The following is a 16,361-nucleotide window of genomic DNA, read 5'->3' as shown; positions in this document are numbered from 1 at the left end:
CTTCTCTGCCCTTCCTTGCTTGTACCTTGAACACGGTGGTCATGGCACCGTTGTTACCGCAGTTTATGTACGCATTCGCCCTCCTCGCCTTTCACTGATGTGCATACTGAGGGTAGGGGGTCAGGTCTTAGCCCTTTCTGTATTCTTAGCGTCTGTCTGTGACAACGCCTGGCACAGAAGAGTTGCTCAAGACGGTTTGTGCAATTGAATGCTTTGCTTAGTCCTAAATTACAAGTTCATCACTTTTTTTTCTTTTAGGTTTCATACGTGTTATTAACCACTGTCTTGAAGATATTTTGATTCTTCAAGCTGCTATCCGTTTGTCCAAGTCAAATAAATCACCCAGAATCATTAACTTGATTTCCTTGCCTACAGCCTGACACATTCTGACACCCACTTCTCCCATCCTCAAAATTAATTCCCCGTCACCACTGCGCTCAGGAATTTGGCCCCCATTCTTAGAGAACTGAAGCCAGAGATAGCAAACTGGCTGCTCAGACTTTTTTTTTTTTTTTTTGTAAATTAATTGTCAACATGCAGAGCTGAAACATTCCAGCATCTATTGAAAAAAAAATGCAAGGTAGGGCAACAGTGGGCTCTGAATTCCCATGGCGACAACCACCGGCAGGACCTGAGTAGCCCCACCTCTCAGATGGCACATCTCCTCCCCATTCCCGGCCGCCCCCCGCCCTAATGGAGACCTGAGAGTCAGTCCTCGTTTATAATTTTTCTCACCCCCTGCCCCTTTAGTTCTCCTGGTGACCCCTGGCTTTTCCCATTACTCCCCAGACCCCGGTTTGCTTCAGCATCGCCATCCTGTACAGACGCTGGCTGAAAATGGCTCAGGACACCTGCCCCACCCGGAATGCACTCGAGTCTCCCCGGAGCTTTGGAAAACACTGGATTTTTTTGCAAAGTAATTATCCGCTCCACACACCTGGCTTTCAATGACGGCCAGGATGGAGATAAAGCTAAATAAGGCAAGTTTCCTTTTTCCTTTCCTTTGAAGAGCGGACGTTTTGCATTCTTACCAGAGCCTTTAACATGCATCGAGCTCGTTAGTTACTCTTAAGAATCCCGCGGGGGTTGGGGGGTGGGAAACGCAGGGCGATTAGACTCCTCGGTCTACAGTTCAGGGAGCGGATCCTGTCGAGTGCCGGGCACTGTCCTCGGTTCCAGGAGGACCCCGGGACGGGCAGACACAGGCTCCCCCTCCACGGCCGCCAGGGCCGGCGAGGGCGGCCCAGGACCAGGCGGTCAGGGGCGCGGGGCTGCACGCGCGGCGGGGGCGCAGGTGCCGGGGGGGGCGGGCCCCGGGTGGTCCCCGCGGCCCAGTCACCGTTACTTACGGGGCTACCCCGACGGGAGGCGCGGCCGCACTCGCTCCGCAGGGGCCGCCGCAATGGCGCCGCGATCCGGCCTGGGGCGCCTGACCTGCTGGCGCTGCCCAATATGGGCAGAGCCGGCGAGCGATATAAATAGACGGCGCGGGGAGCCGGCGCGGGCGCCCGCGGGCAGGAGGCGGCCTGGCAGCTCCGCGGGCGGACAGGTGCTCGCCCTCCGCGCCCAACCTCCCGCCCCGGGCTGCAGGGACTACGCGCCGCAGCGCCTGCGTCTGTGTGTACATGTGTACACGTGTGTGCACGTGTGTGCAGGTGTGTGCACGTGTGTGTACACGTGTGTACGTGTGTACACGTGTGTGTGCAGGTGTGTGTACAGTGCGTGCACAGGTGCAGGGCATCAGTGCCTGAGGCTTCATTCTCAGCACCCGTGGGCACGGGAGGGCGGGCTTCCGGCAGTTGCCACAAACTCATTTTTGGGGTCCTTCCTGACTGTTCTGGCCTGAAGGGCTGGGAGCACTGTGGCCTGTGCCCATCACACAGTGCTCACCCTACCGAGCGTCACACTGTAGCCAGGCGTGCAAAGCTGTCACATTTCCCCACACCCCCGAAAGCTCCCAGAGGCCAAGAGCTCTGTCCTGTCCACCTTGATGGCCCACTCACATGCTGGCTGGGGCCCTCCAGAGAACGGATGGTCAGGGAGCGGTCACTGATTTGGGTGATGGAGGGGCAAAGCTGGTAAGTGACAGGAGAGAGGGCCTTACCTGGTGTCCCAGCTCCGCTCTGCCCCTGGAAGCCTCATGACCTCCTGTGATTAGCTCAGATTCTTGGAGGACGGTCGGTAAGACCGTATTGCACCTGGCTCACACCCAAGTTATTAGGAGGATGAAATAGGAGAGCCAATAGGTGTGAAAGTGCTTTGATAACTATCAAGTAACCCAAGTCATTTTCTCCTGATGAGGCAGGTATTATTAAATGCAGACTCCTCTCCCCAAAGGTCTTGAAAGTGGGGCAGGAGGCCACCTCTTACTGATAGTACTGATTGTATCCTGTCCTGAGGCAGAGACAGGGACATTTCTCTTGGAGGCTCTTCTGCTTTAAGAATCTGTCAGAGGGGGACTTCCTTGGTGGCGCAGTGGTTTAGAATCCGCCTGCCAATGCCGGGGACACGGGTTTGAGCCCTGGACCGGGAAGATCCCACATGCCGTGGAGCAACTAAGCCCGTGTGCCACAACTACCGAGCCTGCGTTCTAGAGCCCGCCAGCCACAACTACTGAGCTCACGTGCAGCCATAAATAAATAAATAAATAACTACACGAATAAATAAATAAATAAATCAGAATCTGTCGGAGGGAAGCTGGGGAAGGGAGGTACTGTCTGTTTACTAAGCCTCACCTGCCCACTCCTGTGATGATAAACCACCCAGAGAGCCCAGCCTTGGGGCACTCAAGGCTGCACACAACTTAATCGAATAGATTTCCGGGTTTCTGAAAGGTCACAAACTTTCTGGATGCCAAATTTCTCTCCACATCCCAAGATTATTTCATTTCCCCCAAGCAATGAAATCCTCAAATCCTGAGTCTATGAATCATCAAATCTTGCATGAGGCAGAGTCCAGGTACACTAACTGTTACTTTCTGTTGCTTTATTAAGCAGTGATTAGTATCTTGCATACGGTGTGAGTCAAGATGTATAGGTTCAGCTGCTCTAACAGAGAATTCCAGTGATAGTTCCCTAACCGGAAGGAAGGTAAGTTTTCCTTCATACGGTGCCTGGTGGAAGGGCTCCAAGGCTCCTCAGGCAGCTCCACAGTCACTGCCCCAGCCGCCTCCCCTCCACCCTTCTTACTCCACCTTCCCTAGAGTACTGCCCTGGTCCACATGCTCCAAGACAGCTCACCACCACCTCCAACTGGGAGGAACAGGAGAGGGGGGAAGCCTCCCCCCTTTAAGGACACACCCAGAAGTCACTCTTCAGATACTGTTGTCCGTAACTTAGTTACACGGTCAAACCTCGCCCATGGCGGTGGGAGTGGGAATTCTAGTCTCGCCTGGGTGGACAGTAGCTCCGTTATTTACATTAGGATCCAGCCGGCAGTCTTTGCCCTACACATTCTCTGTAGATTCATCAATCCACAAACGTTTACTTCATCTCCCATAAAACCTTGCACCACTCCTTTCTAGCCCTGGTTTCAGGTTTAGTTTTGCATTTGTTGGTGTAATTGTGAGATCAATGGCCCTTCTCCCCACGAAGTGAGGGCAGGGCTGTATCTGTTTCTGCTCACCCTTGTGCCCAGATCCTGGCACCAAGCTGGTGCTCAGTAAATGGTTGCGGACCCAATGGATGCACATAATTAGGGAATTATCTCCCAAGTCCAGCTCAGATGTCACCTCCTCCGTGTATCTTTCCCAGAACACATCTCCAGTAGAATGACTGACGCCACTGTCTCTGTTTCCAGGGCCCTCCCCCTCTGCTGTTGACAGGTAGCATTGGGCCCATGGCCTGATGACTGTGGTTTTGGGTCTCACGTGCTGCTGGGTGGTGGGCACCTCCAGGCAGAGTGGCTGCTCTCATCCCTGCATCCCCAGAGCTAAACGATGGCTGGCACATAGGAGACTCTTAACACCCTGTGTTGACTTTTTTTGTGCTTGAAAACAATTGGCTTCTATAGAGAGCAAATGTTTTTGCTTTCCCCTTCTCTGCTTTTGCCCACCACTGCTCATGTAGCTTCTCTCCCGAAGCATTCTTTAATTAAGTCCCCGGGCCTTTCCTTCCACCTGCTGGCGCTCACACCACATTGCACGAGAAAGGCTGTGGTCATGCAGTGTACGACTCACCAGTGACACGGAGTGATCCCAGTTGCTCTCTAAACTCCCAGCCGAACTCTGGATTTTGTCCTTTCCCATTACTGGAGTGTTGCCATTGGAAGAGTAATGCCTTCCTTGCCGTCTGTGCATTTTCCTAGTCATTTAACAGACATTTATTGAGCAACTATTCTGTGCCAGGCATAACTAGATGCTAATGAACAGCTGTGAATAAAACAGGCTTGGTCCCTGGAAGAATATACTCCGGTGAGGTGACAGTTAATCTCTCAGCTCTCCCTTCTCCATCTCTTTCCTTGGATGAGGTGGTAGAAGCCATGAGATCAGAGATGAAGCCATGTTGGAGAGAGAGAAACAAGGGGACCAAAGACACACCCAGGCTGGGGATGGAGGTGGAGGAAGAGAGGGCGATGGAGAGGAAAAGAATATTCCGTGGATAAAAGCAACAGGAACGGACAGAGCATGGCTGCAGAGGAGGAAGTGGTAGGAGGAGCGTCAGATTATGGGAAGAATTAAGAACAAAGACCAGACCCCAGGATCTGGCCACAACGTCACTGACAACGGTGGCAAAGTGAGAGCTGGGCTTAAGTAGGAACGGGCCGCAGCCCTTCAGGGCTTAACATAGAGAGGCTCACCTTCCTTCTGCTTCTGCGGGAGCCCTGCAGGTGTTTGCATCATCCAGGTGGCTGTCCTCCTTTGCTTAGCTGTTAGGACACCTCCCCGCTGGAGGCTCTGCCTAGTCCCCTGGGTGTCTGTTGGTCTCCAGACAGAGGGAAAGAGTGGGGGGACAAGTGCACAGCAGATTTGTGGGGATCAGGCCTGGAAGAGGCAAATCTCAGGCCGCTCGCTCCCTTTGGAAAGATGGAGGCCACATGGTCACACCTCACTGCGAGGGAGATGGGGAAATAGAGTCTCGCTCTGTGACCAAGAGGAAGGGAAAAGGATTTGCTAGACAGACGGCCGTGTCCGTCACACACCAACTGGAAGCAGAGACACTGGGTGCAGACCAGCACTCGTGTAAACTGGATACTAGTCCCTCAAGAGTTTCCAGAAGACAGAGTTCTAAAGCCATTAGAACTGGTTTAGAACCATTTGGGAAATGCTGCATTCCATGTCCCTTTGAGGAGAATCAAAATACAGTATTAAAAGCTCTAATGACTCCTGCAGTAAAGAGGCAAAGGCATTTCCTAACCCTTTGACTTTGGGACCTCTGAGTCTACGATGTGAATATGGGTCCCCGTGGGACACACCTGGGAAATGCTGATTGGGCAGCAGGAGGCCTCAGGGTAACCTGAGGATGTGTTAAGATAGAAGCTGTAAGTCTGTATAAAGACAAAAACCAAGGCACCCTCGGAAAGGGGGAGGGTCCAAATGTTAGAGGGGAGAGAAAAATGCAGGATCTAGGCTGGAGAAGTAGAAAGGAACGGAAACCAAAGCGGAAGCAGAAATGCCAGCTGTCTTTGCTGGGTGCAGAGAAATCAACTTAGTTCCTGGAAGGAAGCGTGAGACCCTTTGGCTGATGGAGGGGCTGTGGGGCAGCTGGGGGTCTGAGAAGACACCATCTAGAAGGAAGCTGTGGAGAATCCTTAAAGGACTGCATGTCTCCACTCTTCCGAAGAATAATGGTTGGAAATGGGAGGAAATCTCCTAAGTATGTTTTATGAATTAGCCCACAGATAGATTTGTAGATGTGTAACCCCCTGTCTCCCGAACCTGATAAAGATGACTGTAAAAGATGTGATGACGGGGGCTTCCCTGGTGGCGCAGCGGTTGCGCGTCCGCCTGCCGATGCAGGGGAACCGGGTTCGCGCCCCGGTCTGGGAGGATCCCACGTGCCGCGGAGCGGCTGGGCCCGTGAGCCATGGCCTCTGAGCCGGCGCGTCCGGAGCCTGTGCTCCACAACGGGAGAGGCCACAACAGAGGGAGGCCCGCGTACCACAAAAAAAAAAAAAAAAAAAAAAAAAAAAAGATGTGATGACGGCTCTCGCCCGCTTGCGGACCCCGTCTCACCTACCCAGTCCTCTCGCGCTGGAGCACTGACTGCCTCCCAGCAGGTGGTGGTCCTGAGTTCGGGGGGCTATGGGGGGCTTGCAGTTTGCACAATGCCTTTGCTCGTTTTCCCATTTAATCCTCACACCACCCAGGAGCAGGATGGGTCTCAGGACGGCCAGTGGTAAGTGACAGGGTGGCACAGTGAGCATGTGAGGGACCTGGCTTTGGACCGCCCCCCATCATTCCAAGTCTGTTACACCATCTGTCTCATCACCCACTGAGGTAGGGTCTGTACAGGGGCAGTCAGGTTAGGGTGCGGTCATGAGGGTGGGCCCTAATCCAACATGACTGGTGTCTTTAGAGAAAGGAGGGTTTGGAGACAGTCGTGCACACAGGGAGAACACCGTATGACTATGGAGACAGCTGTCTGTGACAGGGAAGAACAAATCTGACTCCATATTGGATGTGTTTCTTTTAACCTTTGTGTTCTATCGCTTTTGCTAAAAGTTAATCACTAAAGGGATGTTGCCTGTAGGCTTAGATTCTACATAATGGCCCGTCTCCGGGGAACCCTGCCTCTTCCGGGAAGGAAGAAATTCACACTTCCTCTCTGCAGTCTGACCAGAACTAGGACTTTACCCCCTCCCCCTTCAGTATAAAAAAGAAGCCTGAATTCTAACTCAGAGAAGATGGGTCTTTGGGACACTAGTCCACCATCTTCTCAGTCTGCTGGCTTTCTGAATAAAGTCGCTATGCTTTGCCCCAACAACTCGTCTCTCGATTTATTGGCCTGTGTGGCGAGCAGGACTAGCTTGGACCGGGTAACGGTCTACCAGCCAACGAGAGAGGCCTGGGGCGCAGCCTTCCCTCACGGCCTCAGAAGGGAACAACCCTCCTGACACCATAATCTTGACTTCCAGCCTCCAGAATTGTGACACGGGAAATTTCTGTTGTTTAAGCCACCACTCAGTGGAACTTTGTTACAGTGGCCCTAGGAAACTATTACCACTGCCCCCCAGATTCAGTCAGTTTTCTGGGTGGTGCTGTTCAGGTTGCTATAAAAATGCCAAGTGCTGCATCATTTTATCCATGAGCATGTCATGCACAGCTTACCCCAAAACTTTGCCAAATCAAGATACACTATGCTGATGACCATTTCTTTAGTTTATTTTAGAAAAGAAAATGAGGCTCGTTTGACCTGATTTGCATTTATTTATTTAGTGGGGGAAGTTCATGTTGACCACTAGAGAGCCTCAGTACCCTTAATAAGCACTCACAATGCATCCATTTGAAAACACAATAGAATTTTTCCCAGAATCAACTTCAAGTTTACAGTCTATAATGATCATAATCCACTTTTTATCAATTGGAGCATTTGTCCATTAGGAGCCTTATCAGATCTGAGTTCCTTTAGTGTGGCTGGGTACTATCCTCCTACTGGCTTTCTATTTTGGGAAGTTTCTCTTTCTCCTTTCATTTTGAAAGAATTTCAAGCATTCAAAATGGTTGCAAGACTATTACAATGAACTCTCGTATACCTTTCACCTAGGTTCACCAATTATTAATGTTTTGTCATATTTACTTTTTCTCTCTCAGGATTTAAATTATATATATAATTTTATTTTTTCTGAATATTTGAGAGCAAATTCCAGATAATGAGACCCTTCACCCCTGAACACTTACTCATGTAACCCTAAGAACGAGGATATTATTTTACACATCCATGGAGTGATGATCAAAGTCAGGAAATTTAACATCAATAACAAAACTATTATCGTACCTCCAATCTACATTTGAATTTTGCCCAAGTCCTAATCTTGTTCTTCACACAATCCGCTATCCAGGATCACACACTGCATTTTCTTGTGTCTCTTTGGTCTCCTTCAGTCAGGAACATTTCCTAGGTCTCCTTTGCCTTTCAAGACCTTGACGTTTTGGAAATATTCAAGCCAGTTACTTTGTAGAGTCTCTCCATTTGGGTCTGTCTAGTGTTTTCTCTTGCTTAGGCTCAGGTTCATACTTTGCCATACCTAGGTTTAGTTTTAAGACTACTCTCTTTTCTGAGGAAGATATGAAGAAAAATAGTGGTTGCATACAGTGGTTCTGTGTAAAGTGACATTTCTGATTTTCCTCTGCTTCCTTCTCCAGCTCCAGGCCGTGCCTTTCTGTCCCTGGTGTCGTGTACACTGCAGCCCACCACACAGAACCCCCTTCAGCAGGGAGAAACTTTCCACCTGCTGAGTGTTAGCTGCTGAGCTCCAATAGCTTGGTCCCCTCCTGGAATTTCTCTGGGCCCAGAGGAGCTGCCTTGCCCAAGCTTTCACCCCTCCCAGAGGCAGTCTACCTCCAATGACTGGTCTTTGAGGTGGGTACAAAGGCCCTCAATTTGGGAGACTCTGAAGGGCCGTCCCAGATCCAGAGCGTCCCGTGGGTCACATGTCTTTCAACAAGAAGTCTCTGGCCTTCGATTTCATGTACATCATTCATTTTGGAAAAGAAGCTATACTGAAAAATACATCCATTTCCAAAAATTCAATCAATACGAAAAGTTCAAGGAAGTAAGCAAAACTCACCCAAAGTCCCAATATTTTTCAAGCGTCCTCCCATTGTCCAGGTGCACGTGTGTGACTGCTGGGGGTGTATCTTATACAAACGGGATCATGCGCTACGTGCTAGGCTGCAACACCCATCCATCCTCTCTTGCTCCCATGGTACTATGACCTATGCGTGAGACTTCCCAGAATAAAGACGGCGTCTCCCCGCCTTCCCTGCAGCCACGTACGGCATCTGAGAGGAAGAGGTGCGGGTAACTTCTGGGAGAGACCCCCAGGAGGAAGCGACACGCCCTTCCCTTTCCCCTTCCCGCTGGTTGTTACCGACCTTTCCAGTTAGTTCCCCACACGGGTCCTTCTGCCCCACGCCACTGGAGCCAGTAAACGGAGACCAAGTTCAGTTGAGAAGGAAAAGAAGGCTTTACCCTCTGAGCAGATGATGGAGAGGTGGGGGCTCCTGGGCGGGGCCGCTTTACAGATTCTCAGCGGCATCAGGGGGAAGGGGGCGGAGTTCTTGTGGATCTTGTGGATCGGGCGCAGATCAGCTGCTCACCCTTGGCATCGCGGTTCAGGTGCGGCGCCTCTGCACACGGCCCGCCGCCGTCTTCCAGAGTTGTGGGCGGCGCCTCTGCGCACGGCCCGCCGCCGTCTTCCAGGGTTGTGGGCGGTGCCTCTGCGCACGGCCCGCCACCGTCTTCCAGAGTTGTGGGCGGCGCCTCTGCGCACGGCCCGCCGCCGTCTTCCAGAGTTGTGGGCGGTGCCTCTGCGCACGGCCCCCCGCCGCCGTCCTGAGGTGAGCTCTCGGTGGCGTCTCTGTGGTCTCTGCGCGGCCGTTTGCCTCGAGGAGCCGGCCTCGGATGTCGGGGTGCGAGGCCTCTGCCCGGGGCCTTCTGTGAGCGAGTGAAACTAGACTACGCACAAAGGAAAAAAAAGGTTAGACTTTATTTCATTACCCAGATTTTGTTATTTTCCAGGAGCTGTGATTGGGCTTTGTGACATGGTGCGTATTGAAGAGCTTTGAGCAAAAACTGGCAGGCCCTGTCATTCCTCGAGTGGCACATTTGAACCTCCATGTGGACGTCATGGTTTGGTCCGAGCTCGGGGTCTCATCCCCTCCCCAGGAGGTGGCTCGGCGGTCTGATGGGGTCCGGGGGTCTGAGACCCGGTGGAGGACCCGCACGGGAAACGGCTTCCTTTCCTTCTCTTACCTCTAAGCTTCGAAAGTCCTGCTCTCCGTTCCCTGTTTCAAACATTTTTGTGAATAATTTTATTTCCTTCCAGATTTTTTTGGTTTTAATTTTTTACAAAGAGTTTTGGTTTACTTATAAAAGTTTTTATTCAATGGCAAAAATTAAGGAAATTCAAAACGTGAAGAAGAAGGAAACAAAATGGCCCGTAACCATGGCTTTGGTTATATCTTTCCAGGAAGACTTTGTTATATTGCTAATAAATACTATATTCTTCATTGGATGAGATTTGTATTTTAATTTGGTTTATGGTACCTTTTCATATAGGATTTAAAATTTGTTATAGAATCAAATTTATTAATCTTTGCTTTTTAAGGCCTCTGGGATTCTCTGAAGACCCCTCTCCCATCACACACCTGAAGATTATAAAAACTTTCTTCTGTTGTATTTTCTAGTACTCTGTATAAAAAATAAATTTAAAAAATTTAAAGGTTACACTTCATTTACAGTAATTACAAAATACCAAAACACTGACTGTATTCCCCGTGTTGTGCGATACATCCTTATAGCCTGTTGTCTTTTTTGTCTTTATTTCTTACATTTAAATTCTAACTCAGCTGGAATCAATTGTGGTGAGAGGAGAGAGGCCATCTTTTTCCTAAATGATGCCGTAGATTTTCCACCACCGTTTGTTAATAATTCACCTTTTTCTTATGGACTCGGAAAGCCTCCCTGATCACACACGGAACTGTGCCACCTGTAGTTGGATCACTCTCTGGACCCCCTAGTCACTTTCTTCAGTTCAAAGTTCGGCCTGGCTTTTCTTACCTGTTTATTCTTGTTTTTTCTTTTTTGAAAACTTTGGTTATGGAAATTTTTATGTAAGCATAGTAAACTAAATCAAATTATACCAAAAAGATAACAACCACAGCACCCTTTTGACAAGCCTTGTTCTAGAAAATAACGTCATGTGCCCTTTGAGACAAACACACAGCCTGTTTCCTAAAAGGAACCACACTTCTTCTGTGGCTTGGTTTGATGCTTTGACAGCTTATAGGCAGCTTTTCATGTCAGTAAACACAGATCATAACTTGTGGTGTTTGCATGGTATGGTACAAACTGTACCAGAATTTACTTAACTGTTTTTAATCCATGGTCATCTCAGTCCTTTCTAACTTTTTTTTTTAGCAATTGTCAATACTGTGATGAAAATCCTTGTACATAAAGCTTATTGAACTTCTAACGATTTTCTTCCTCTGATTCTTAGAAATGTCATTTCTTGGGTGAAAGGTGTGCGTACTTCACATCAGAGGTTTTGCCAGCAGACTGCACCCACCAAACGTGTAAGTACCTACCTCTTAGCCAGCACTGGCCTTTGCAGTCTTTTTCACCTGTGATGTTCTGTTAGGCTGGAAATATTATCCTGTTTTTATTTTCACTGTTTACTGTTAACAGAGTTGAACATCTTTTCATATGGCTATTGTCCGTTTGTATCCCTTTGTAGTTTTCTTGTTCAGCTTCTTTCCCTGTTTGTTTTATTATTGGTTTATTTGAGGTTTGAGGTATAAATGATATTACGTTTTTTTCTTGTAATGCATTACAAATATCCCCTTCCTACTCCTGTTGTGTTTCAACTTTATGGAATTTTTACAAGGGTTTTTTGTTCTTTTCTGGTTTTGAAACATGTTTAGAAATGTTTTTCCAACCCAAGATTATTTAAAAATGCATCAGTTTTTCTTCTAGTATGTTTATGGCTTTGTCTCTTTGAAACTCTTTAAATGTTAATCCTCTCGGGATTTGTTTCCGTGTAAAGAGTGATGTGGGAATCCAGGTTTATTTTGTTTTTTTCTGAGTGTTGAGTTGGTTGTCACAATCCAATATTGAACACTCTCTCTGCAGTGTCTGGTTTGAAATTCTAGCTTTCTCCTGTACTAAATATTCTTATTTACTTTTGTCTGTTTTCTACACTCTCTTTTTTCCTACTGGGCGATCTGTCTATCCTGTCTCAGTAACATTCTACTTTAATTCTTACAGCTTTATAATGTTATAATGTCCTTTAACTTTTTATGGAACCTGGTTCGTTTGCCCGACACGCAGCAAGCCAAACGCTGAGATGTGGAGGTTTGCAGCAGAGAAAGGGTTTATTTGCAAGGCAACGAAGTGAGAATATAGCAGAACCAGTCTCAAATCCTTCTCCCTGAAGGCGAGGGGTTCAGGATATTTATGAGTGAAGAGTATAGGGTGGTTGGAGGTGCAGAGGGAGGTGATTAGAGGAAGGAAGAAGGTGAGGTAATCAGTGGTCCGTGCACGTGTATTTGAGTAACATGCCTCTTCATGGGAAGCATGTTCAGAAAATGGCAGCATTAGCATGATCTGAGGGTGGAGTTTTTGGCCCTCTGACGTCAAAAGGTCATCCGTTAGATACTCACACAGGCCGAGCTGAATGGTCTGTGATCTTGACCGGTTTGAACTGGGGAAGACTAGCTCCCTGTTCCTGAAAAACAGTGGAAGCAACTGTTACTATAGTGACCCTATGTCAGAGGAGTTATCTGTAGGGAGTCTTGTGATGCTTTGTCTAAGCTACCTGAAGTTTGGAGGGTATGCAATTTGCAAGAACAATTAGTGAAGGCAGGTTACAGGATATTGTTTATTAAGCAAGTTACAGTTGAAGGAATCTAGTTGATGACTGCTTGGCTTCAAGCTCAGGATAAGTTTTTCTTCTTTTTCAGTATTTCTTGACTAATGTTACATGTTTACTTTTCCACTTCAATCTTAGAGTCATTTGTCAAATTTCCAAGAAAAATCACTTTGTAATTTTATTTAGGATTGCTAAAAAAAAACCCCAATATGCTAGTCTGGGGAAACTACGCAATTTTACAATGTTGAGCGTTCTGTCCAAGAGCCAGGCAGGCCTTTCCATTTGTCAGAGTTACCTGGTGTGTCCCCTGATAACGTTACTTTTCTCTCCGTGGAAAATGCCTCTAACTCTTGGCCTCAGTGGCTCTCACTGAGGGAGCAGTACTGCAGGCACAAACCACATGTCATGCACCTTGGAGAAAAGAGATTTTTAAGGGCAGTTTGGTCTGTCACTGATTTTTCCATACATGCAGACATTTGAACCCAACCCATGTGGGTCCAAGGTCATGCATGCTATTCCTGTGACCTCTGGAGGACCAAGTGGGCTAGAGGCCTTTTTCATTTTTGCTTTTGTGTTTGTGTTTGTTTTGAAATAACTCTAATAAAATTTTTTAAATTAATTTATTTTTTTGGCTGCTTTGGGTCTTCGTTGCTGTGTGCACGGGCTTTCTCTAGTTGTGGTGAGCGGAGGCTACTCTTCATTGTGGATCATGGGCTCTAGGTGTGCAGGCTTCAGTAGTTGAGGCACATGGGCTCAGTAGTTGAGGCACGTGGGCTCAGCAGTTGAGGCACGTGGGCTCAGCAGTTGTGGCTGGCGGGCTCTAGAGCATAGGCTCGGTAGTAGTGGCACACGGGCTTAGTTGCTCCGTGGCATGTGGGATCTTCCCGGACCAGGGCTTGAACCCGTGTCCCCTGCATTGGCAGGCGGATTCTTAACCACTGTGCCACCAGGGAAGTCCCAATAACTAAATTAAGCAGAGTACAGTTGAAAAAATCGGTGACCTATTTGGATATCATTTAATCGGCCATGTTCATGTAGTTTGGGGGCTGTGTAATTTGCCACGATTGGCTCTTTGGTTTCCCTCTGGTTTTCGGGGAGCTTGCAGCAATGCTGTGACTTCTGAGGACAGGTGTGCCGTTAAATCTTGAGCCTGTGTGAATTTGTTTTGCTCCAAGTTCGTCTGTGTGCAGCCACAGCAACGATCAGGTTGTGAGATGCAGGATGGTGCTTGTTCACAACAGGAGTGAAAGGGTGTCTTGCAACCTGCGCCGGTGCCGACGCCCAGGGTTCCCTGAGTGCTTCAAAGCTTTCCTCATTAGTGTAGCTCCAGCCACAAGTCTAGTCCAAGACCCAGTGTCACAGGGTGAATAGCCAGGTAACCATGGACTGTTTACAGACCTGTGAGACTTTGCGCAGCTGAAGAAAGGTTTTCACTGCAGTCATTTCGGACCTGTTTAGTGGCTTCCTACCCAGCTCCCCTCCCCCCGCCCCCCCCACCTTGATCCTTTTATTTCCTTCAAACGTGCTGCAGCCATAAAAAGGGTACCAACCACAGGGGCGGTCAGTTTAGGGCCAGGAAGGTGGAATTTAAATGTAACTGTGTAACTGACAAAATGATTCATTACTTTGTAGGCCATTGGAAGAGAGCAGAAATTTTCCAACTGTTCCATGGGCTGGTATCAATCATACCAATGCCCTAAGCACAAGAAGTTCTCAGCGTTCCAGGGCCAAGTTGGCTTAGGAAATGCGGTGTACTGATTCCCCCTCTCAGAGCTTTACAATGTGCATTAGCATATTAAAAGTTCTGAGAAGTAGGCAGTAAAGAATCCAGCTTTAGTTCTGCCGAGTGATTAAGGAAGTGTACTAGTGCAGGGACAGATTTCTTTTAGCCCAAATGGGTTTCTCTTGATACTAACTTCAGAAGCTAGTGGACATTTAGGGAAATTTTACCTTCTCTTGTCACAGCGTCCTACCAGCCATCAAAACGTGTGTCAGTGTTGGAATCCTGGAGCTAGATTTTAAATGAAATGTAATCAAAGTCAAATTCCACTGAAAATGTAATTTTGCTTATTGGTTCATAATATCAGTGATGTATTGAAGTGCATTAGATGCGATGTGGACCTTTTAACTCCCATGACACTTTCAGAAAATGACCTTGCAGTGCATTCACTGATTAATTTATTCAAATAATAGGTCTTAAGGGACTCCTGCGTCTTCAGCACTGTGCCAAGTGGGAAAGAGCGGGGATGTTTTAGAGTCTGGGAGTGGTGAGGACTGAGAGAACTGGGGGAATAAAGGAAGCCCGGAGCCTTATGGGGCTCTGGCTACTCCAGGGGCAGAACCCTGCCGTCAGCTGTGCGAGGAGAGGCTCCAGCGGGGGTCTGAGAGGGCCGTGGTCCAAGCCAGAATGTAGGTCGCCTTTTCACTGGGGCCCTTGAGGGTTTTGCCAGGGTCACCGACACTCACAGACTACATTCTCAGTGATGACAACACTGCTGTATAACAAACCACCTCACAACTCAGTTGCTTAGGACAATACTCAGGACCGGAGGGTGGCTTGGGCTGGCCTGGTTGGCTCGGCTGGGGGCCCCTGCTCTGCTCACAGACCTCTCGGCGTCCTTGGACCAATGGACTGGCCAGGAATGCTCTCCTCGCGGAAACGGAAGAGGCACAGATGGCAGTCCAAGCGCGCAGGCACTTTCAAGCCTCTGCTAAAATCTCATTGGCCCAAGCACGTGGGAGGATAGGAAATACCTTGCCGTTGTGGGTGGAAGTTACTTAGAAAAGGGCACGGATGTGTCCTGCTGTAACTGGGGAGCAAGTGAATCCAGGAACCATGGGTCTGTGATGCTGGCTCCGCCTCAGGGATGTAAATTCCGCCCCCTGCCCCAGAGACCTCAGTGCTGGCTCCTGGATGCGAAAAAGTTCTGTCCTAGGGCTTCCCTGGTGGCGCAGTGGTTGAGAGTCCGCCTGCCGATGCAGGGGACACGGGTTCGTGCCCCGGTCCAGGAAGATCCCACGTGCCGCGGAGCGGCTGGGCCCGTGAGCCACGGCCGCTGAGCTTGCGCGTCCGGAGCCTGTGCTCCGCAACGGGAGAGGCCACGGCGGTGAGAGGCCTGCGTACAGCAAAAAAAAAAAAAAAAGAGCTGTCCTAATCCAGTGAGACCTGGGGCCTGGCAGCTGACTTTGAGTGAAACACAGCAGTGCAGCGATGGAAGTTTGGCCATCCCCAGCCCGTGTATTATAGCAACATCCTCTTCCTCCTTAGATTCAGCTGAAAGTCAGCACTGCCGGCATACACCGTGCCTTTGTGCGGGTTAGAAGAAGGTTCCTCCCCACCCTACAGCTGCCTTCATGAATCCCTCTTCAGGGAACCATTGGAGGATGAACTCCAGAGGGAACTTCAGAAAAGGATTGAATGTCGAATACGTTTGGCAAGAGACATTAGGCAAAAATAACAAGGGAACCAGATTAATGGGATAGGGCACGGGGTAGACTGCAAAACGGCCCTTCTCCGGCACTGACTCTGGCCTTGGCCATGTGACTTGTTTGGTCAGCGCAAGAAGAATGATGTAACACAAGCAGAGACTTGACTGTGCTTGTGTGTTGGGGCTTGCCCTCTCTTGCTGCTGAAAGCCCCTCTGCCTTCATCTGAACAAGCCCAGGCTAGCCTGCTGGATGATTAGGGGCTTCTGGCTTCTGCCTCAGCTGACATCAAGTCAAGCTAACTGCTAGACCTGCGAATGAGGCCTCTCAGGACCAACCCCATTGCCAGCCTCGTACCTGGATGATGTAGCCAAGCTGACCCCCAGGAGCTGCTCAGCTGTGAC

General features: G+C 49.1%; 2 protein-coding genes across 14 annotated transcripts in view; one reads left to right on the top strand and one right to left on the bottom strand.

Moving 5' to 3' along the window:
* KBTBD12 (kelch repeat and BTB domain containing 12) overlaps nucleotides 1–1,441 on the bottom strand; it is a 72,777-nt gene extending 71,336 nt beyond the window's left edge. For 12 of the 13 annotated variants that reach the window (XR_003676677.2, XR_003676678.2, XR_003676676.2 and 9 more), the window contains exon 1: nucleotides 1,350–1,441. The gene's annotated coding sequence lies outside the window, so the exon portion shown is untranslated. Of the gene's footprint in view, nucleotides 1–1,031; nucleotides 1,231–1,349 lie in introns of those variants that run through there. The other variant, XM_028478425.2, reaches the window with a different exon arrangement.
* Nucleotides 1,442–11,192: 9,751 nt separating this feature from the next.
* Nucleotides 11,193–16,361, top strand: part of MGLL (monoglyceride lipase) — a 211,791-nt gene continuing 206,622 nt past the window's right edge. Inside the window, exon 1 of the mRNA XM_028479696.2 lies at nucleotides 11,193–11,236. The gene's annotated coding sequence lies outside the window, so the exon portion shown is untranslated. The remainder of the gene's footprint in view (nucleotides 11,237–16,361) is intronic.

This window comes from Physeter macrocephalus, chromosome 18, assembly GCF_002837175.3.
Source record: "Physeter macrocephalus isolate SW-GA chromosome 18, ASM283717v5, whole genome shotgun sequence".
Lineage (NCBI taxonomy): Eukaryota > Metazoa > Chordata > Mammalia > Artiodactyla > Physeteridae > Physeter > Physeter macrocephalus.
This window is presented reverse-complemented; position numbering and strand designations above follow the sequence as displayed.